The 6524-nt window shown below is 44.3% G+C and overlaps 1 long non-coding RNA gene across 1 annotated transcript in view; it reads left to right on the top strand.

Moving 5' to 3' along the window:
* The window catches only part of LOC139262911 (uncharacterized), an 81988-nt gene continuing 75464 nt past the window's right edge, over window positions 1-6524 (top strand). Inside the window, exon 1 of the long non-coding RNA XR_011592997.1 lies at window positions 1-118. This is a non-coding gene — a long non-coding RNA (uncharacterized lncRNA). The remainder of the gene's footprint in view (window positions 119-6524) is intronic.

Genomic DNA, 6524 nt, shown 5'->3' with positions numbered 1-6524 from the left:
AGTTTCCTGGACCACCAAGGCAGCGGCGATCCCGCGAGATCAGTCCGTAACTCAAGCAGAGTGCCGGGCTGAACGACCACGAGCAGGAACCCACGGGAAAAAAACAGCAACAAGAAAGGTACATTTTTTAAAAATTTACCTCGGTCCGCCTCGCCTTTAATTATCGCCCCCGAAGCGTCCAGTCGCCCGATCCGCGCCTCTTGCAGCTGCCGGTGTTTTCGGGGGCCAGGGCGCTACGGGGCGACATGCACGGCGATGACGTCACCATCTCCGGGTGCGGGAGATCGGGGCGCAATGCCGTAGTGCCGCCGGTAAACTCCCGCCCAATATGGCGGGAGTCAATGTCAGCGCCGCACCCGGGCACAAAGCCATTTCTCCCCTAAAAATGAAACCATCTTCAGCTGGATGACTGGAACTCAGAAGTGTAAGAGTTAACCACAAGAAAGCCAGTTATTTATTTGTGACGACCGACTCCTGGTTGAATCAGGTACTTAAATCAGCAGAACATCAGGAGGCCAACAAACACGACATAACCTTTATAATTAGTGGCTGCCTTTCCGGCTTTGCACCATCTGACTGCCGGCTGACCTAATTAAGCGGTATACTGCCAGTTGCTAAATGCGGAGCAATTATAGAATTGAAGGAATATTCAACATTTATATCCGGATGAGCAGCCTGGCCGGTTTTGGGGCTTTCCTGCTTTTCTTTCTTCCTAACTTCAATTATTTATGAAATAGAGTCAATGGTGGTTTCATATTCCGAATTAGATGAAAATCCTTGACCATCGGAAAAGTCAGGGGTTGAGAAAGGGCCATTCAGCCTATCAAAGCCCAGCCCTCTGGTACACTGACTCTCCCATCGTAGCCAGCAAAGCCTTGATTTTAAAATTCTCATTCTTGTCTTCAAATCCCTCCACAGCCTCCCCCTGCCCCTCCCCATCTCTGTAACCTCCTCCTGCCCAGCAACCCTCCAAGAATTCTGCGCTCCTCCAACTTTGGCCTCTTGTGCATTGCCCCACTTCCTTCGCTCCACCATTGGTGGCTCTGCCTTCAGTTTCTTAGGCCCCAAGTTCTGGAATTCCCACCCTAAACCTCTCCACCTCTCTGCCTCTCTTTCCTCCTTCAAGACGCTCCTTAAAACCTACCTCTTTACCAAGTGCCCTGTCCTAATATCTCCTTGTCTGGCTCGATGTCCATTTTTTATTTGGTGCTCGCTCCTGTGAAGCGCCTTGGGGGACATTTAACTTTGTTAAAGGCACTATATGAATACAAATTATCACCGCCCCTTTGTGGAAATGGGAACTCTGAACAACACAGTCTTTAACACAATACTTGGATGTGCACTTAAAGAGCCGTAATCTGAAGGGCTACGGACCTAGTGTTGGAAGGTGGGATTAGGCTGGATAGCTCTTTTTCAACCGGCAAGGATACAATGGGCCGAATGGTCGTAATTTTTCTATGATTCTATGATTGAAGCAGGGATTTAGATGCAAGGATATTTGATGAAACAAGTAAAAAAAAAACAGAATCATTTTTTTCCCCCTCCCCCTTTCACTTGGCATAGATGTTTGTGAGCTATTGACAGAACGAAAGGGCCTCCATCTGATTACAACCATACATTAAAATAGTTGACTCAGGTACTCCCTTGCGTGCAGTCAATAGGAAAATTCTCCTGTGCATGCCAACACAGGCATACAGTTAGGTGCTGGCCAGCCTTAGGTCCAAGGAAGGAAATTCATCCTTCCATAAGCTCATTTGCCACGTGTGATCTCTCCCGTCCTTTAATGAAATCGTTGGTCTTGCTCATAAATAATTTAACAGGTTTTTTTTGAGCTAGTGAGTCACCATTCTGCAGCAACTAATGACTGACAGCTAGGAGCACTGGTTTTCAGTTTTCACTGAAAAATGCAGGTTATTGCAGTATGTGATTCCTGAAACACCGGTAAATAGCCTGGAATAAGAAAAAAGCGGAATTTGACTTATTCTACCACCATAAACCACTTGCCCTGATTGTAGGCAAGAGCAGCCTTTTTTGATCTAATAGCCATTCGGGAGACGTGATCGCAAAGTGGCCGAGGTTTGGAACTAAATATTCCAGGGTAGTTAACTTTTAGAAGAGATAGGCAAAATGGAACAGGACAAGGGGTAGCCCTGATAACAAAGGATGGCATAAAGACAGGAGAGCGAAAGGATCTTAGCTCGGAAAATCAAGAAGTAGAATCAGTTTGGGTGGAGTTAAGAAACAGCAAGGGGCAGAAAACATTGGTCGGAGTTGTTTATAGGCCCCCAAACAGTAGTGATAATGTAGGGCACAGTATAATCAGGAAATTAGAGGCGCATGTGTAATACAGTAATCGTGGGGGACCTTAATCTACATATAGACTGGACAAACCAAATATGCAGTAAATAGGACGAATTCATGGAATATATACCAGATAGTTTTCTAGATCAGTTTGTTGAGAAATCAGCTAGGGAGCAGGCTATTTTAGATCTAGTACTGTGAAATGAGGAAGTATAGTGTTTAACTACTTAGCAGCTTTTTGCCACTTTGCTAATTATAGCAATTCAACTACTCTCAGGGCTTATTTTAATTCAAACTAGCAGACTCTTGGTCAGAATATAACAAATGCTTTTAATACAGGTATATTCAGTAAAAACAACAGAGATTTATTAAGTAAATTACGTTCTGTTACAAAAAGTAATACTTAACCAATGATAGTCACAGCCTGATTCTCAATCGCATCCTCTCGAGCAACCGCAGTGCTGAGTCTTCCTCTTTTCCTTCTGAAGATTCTTTCTTCCTGTTGTCTTGATTTGCAATGTCCTCTGAGTAGAAGAGTTTCTTTCTTTATACCCTTCTTGTGCCAACGTGGCAAACTAGCAAAATGAGTCCTGGTGTATCTCATGTTTTCAATGTCCGAGCTTTGAAACCTTGAAAAGGGTACGTTCCATCTCCTAGGCATAGAAACATAGCAACATAGAAAACAGGTGCAGGAGTAGGCCATTCGGCCCTTCGAGTCTGCACCACCATTCAATATGATCATGGCTGATCATACAACTTCAGTACCCCATTCCTGCTTTCTCTCCATACCCCTTGATCCCTTTAGCTGTAAGGGCCATATTTAACTCCCTTTTGAATATATCTAATGAACTGGCGTCAACAACTTTCTGTGGTAGAGAATTCCACAGGTTCACAATTTTCTGAGTGAAGAGGTTTCCCCTCATCTTGGTCCTAAGTGGCTTACCCCTTATCCTTAAATTGTGACCACTGGTTCTGGAGTTCCCCAACATCGGGAACATTCTTCCTGCATCTAACCTGTCCAATCCTGTCAGAATTGTATACGTTTCTATGAGATCCCCTCGCATTCTTCTAAATTCCAGTGAATATAAGCCTAGTCGATCCAGTCTTTTTTCATATGTCAGTCCTGCCAACCCGGGAATCAGTCTGGTAAACCTTCGCTGCACTGACTCAATAGCAAGAATGTCCTTCCTCAGTTTAGGAGACTAAAACTGTACACAATATTCAAGGTGTGGCCTCACCAAGGCCCTATACAACTGCAGTAAGACTTCCCTGCTCCGATACTCAAATCCTCTAGCTATGAAGGCCAATATGCCATTTGCCTTCTTCACTGCCTGCTGTACCTGCATGCCAACTTTGAATGACTGATGTACCATGACAACCAGGTCTCATTGCACCTCCTCTTTTCCTAATCTGTCACCATTCAGATAATATTCTGCCTTCCTGTTTTTGCCACCAAATTGGATAACCACACATTTATCTGTATTATACTGCATCTGCCATGCATTTGCCCACTCACCTAACCTGTCCAAATCACCCTGCAGCCTCTTAGCATCCTCCTCACAGCTTGCACTGCCACCTAGCTTAATGTCATCTGCAAACTTGGAGATATTACATTGAATTCCTTCATCTAGATCATTAATGTATATTGTAAATAGCTGGGGTCCCAGCACTGAACCTTGCGGTACCCCACTAGTCACTGCCTGCCATTCTGAAAAGGACCCATTTATTCCTACCCTTTGCTTCCTGTCAGCCAACCAGTTCCCTATCCATGTCAATACATTACCCCCAATACTAGGTGCTTTAATTTTGCACACTAATCTCTTGTGTGGGACCTTGTCAAAAGCCTTTTGAAAGTCCAAATACACCACATCCACTGGTTCTCCCTTGTCCACTCTACGAGTTACATCCTCAAAAAATTCTAGATGATTTGTCAAGCATGATTTCCCTTTCATAAATCTATGCTGACTTGGACCGATCCTGTCACTGCTTTCCAAATCTCCGTTAATCTCCGTACCTCCCACCAGCCTAAACATTCTCAAGATATGCCACCTTTCTACTGATAAGGTATGTCGAACTAAGCAGAAGCTGATGTTCTTTGTTATTCTGTACTAAAGTTCAACACATTGCTTTGGTTACTTAGGATGGTTCATTTACCATCAAGCTTTGCTTCTTAGCCTCCCTCCATTTTAAAACCCATTTTCTATCATTTCTAAGTGAGTTTTACATACAATCAATGCACATAAAGGAAGTTACAAACATAAAGGTTAATCATTAATTAAAAACATGTAAAATAAGCTTCTTAATTCTAACTTCTAATGTCTGTCAATAGGCGATATCTTACAGAAGGGTTACATAGAAACATAGAAACATAGAAAATAGGTGCAGGAGTAGGCCATTCGGCCCTTCTAGCCTGCACCGCCATTCAATGAGTTCATGGCTGAACATTCAACTTCAGTACCCCATTCCTGCTTTCTCGCCATACCCCTTGATCCCCCTAGCAGTAAGGACCTCATCTAACTCCTTTTTGAATATATTTAGTGAATTGGCCTCAACAACTTTCTGTGGTAGAGAATTCCACAGGTTCACCACTCTCTGGGTGAAGAAGTTCCTCCGCATCTCGGTCCTAAATGGCTTACCCCTTATCCTTAGACTGTGACCCCTAGTTCTGGACTTCCCCAACATTGGGAACATTCTTCCTGCATCTAACCTGTCTAACCCCGTCAGAATTTTATATGTTTCTATGAGGTCCCCTCTCATTCTTCTGAACTCCAGTGAATACAAGCCCAGTTGATCCAGTCTTTCTTGATAGGTCAGTCCCGCCATCCCGGGAATCAGTCTGGTGAACCTTCGCTGCACTCCCTCAATAGCAAGAATGTCCTTCCTCAGGTTAGGAGACCAAAACTGTACACAATACTCCAGGTGTGGCCTCACCAATGCCCTGTACAACTGTAGCAACACCTCCCTGCCCCTGTACTCAAATCCCCTTGCTATGAAGGCCAACATGCCATTTGCTTTCTTAACCGCCTGCTGCACCTGCATGCCAACCTTCAATGACTGATGTACCATGACACCCAGGTCTCTTTGCACCTCCCCTTTTCCTAATCTGTCACCATTCAGATAATAGTCTGTCTCTCTGTTTTTACCACCAAAGTGGATAACCTCACATTTATCCACATTATACTTCATCTGCCATGCATTTGCCCACTCACCTAACCTATCCAAGTCGCTCTGCAGCCTCACAGCATCCTCCTCGCAGCTCACACTGCCACCCAACTTAGTGTCATCCGCAAATTTGGAGATACTACATTTAATCCCCTCATCTAAATCATTAATGTACAGTGTAAACAGCTGGGGCCCCAGCACAGAACCTTGCGTACCCCACTAGTCACTGCCTGCCATTCTGAAAAGTACCCATTTACTCCTACTCTTTGCTTCCTGTCTGACAACCAGTTCTCAATCCATGTCAGTACACTACCCCCAATCCCATGTGCTCTAACTTTGCACATCAATCTCTTGTGTGGGACCTTGTCGAACGCCTTCTGAAAGTCCAAATATACCACATCAACTGGTTCTCCCTTATCCACTCTACTGGAAACATCCTCAAAAAATTCCAGAAGATTTGTCAAGCATGATTTCCCTTTCACAAATCCATGCTGACTTGGACCTATCATGTCACCTCTTTCCAAATGCACTGCTATGACATCCTTAATAATTGATTCCATCATTTTACCCACTACCGATGTCAGGCTGACCGGTCTATAATTCCCTGTTTTCTCTCTCCCTCCTTTTTTAAAAAGTGGGGTTACATTGGCTACCCTCCACTCCATAGGAACTGATCCAGAGTCAATGGAATGTTGGAAAATGACTGTCAATGCATCCACTATTTCCAAGGCCACCTCCTTAAGTACTCTGGGATGCAGTCCATCAGGCCCTGGGGATTTATCGGCCTTCAATCCCATCAATTTCCCCAACACAATTTCCCGGCTAATAAGGATTTCCCTCAGTTCCTCCTCCTTACTAGACCCCCCGACCCCTTTTATAACCGGAAGGTTGTTCGTGTCCTCCTTCGTGAATACCGAACCAAAGTACTTGTTCAATTAGTCCGCCATTTCTTTGTTCCCCGTTATGACTTCCCCTGATTCTGACTGCAGGGGACCTACGTTTGTCTTTACTAACCTTTTTCTCTTTACATATCTATAGAAACTTTTGCAATCCGTCTTAAT

Source organism: Pristiophorus japonicus, chromosome 1 (genome assembly GCF_044704955.1).
Source record: "Pristiophorus japonicus isolate sPriJap1 chromosome 1, sPriJap1.hap1, whole genome shotgun sequence".
Lineage (NCBI taxonomy): Eukaryota > Metazoa > Chordata > Chondrichthyes > Pristiophoridae > Pristiophorus > Pristiophorus japonicus.
Note: the sequence above shows the minus strand (reverse complement) of the source record. Positions and strands in the feature narration are given on the sequence as shown.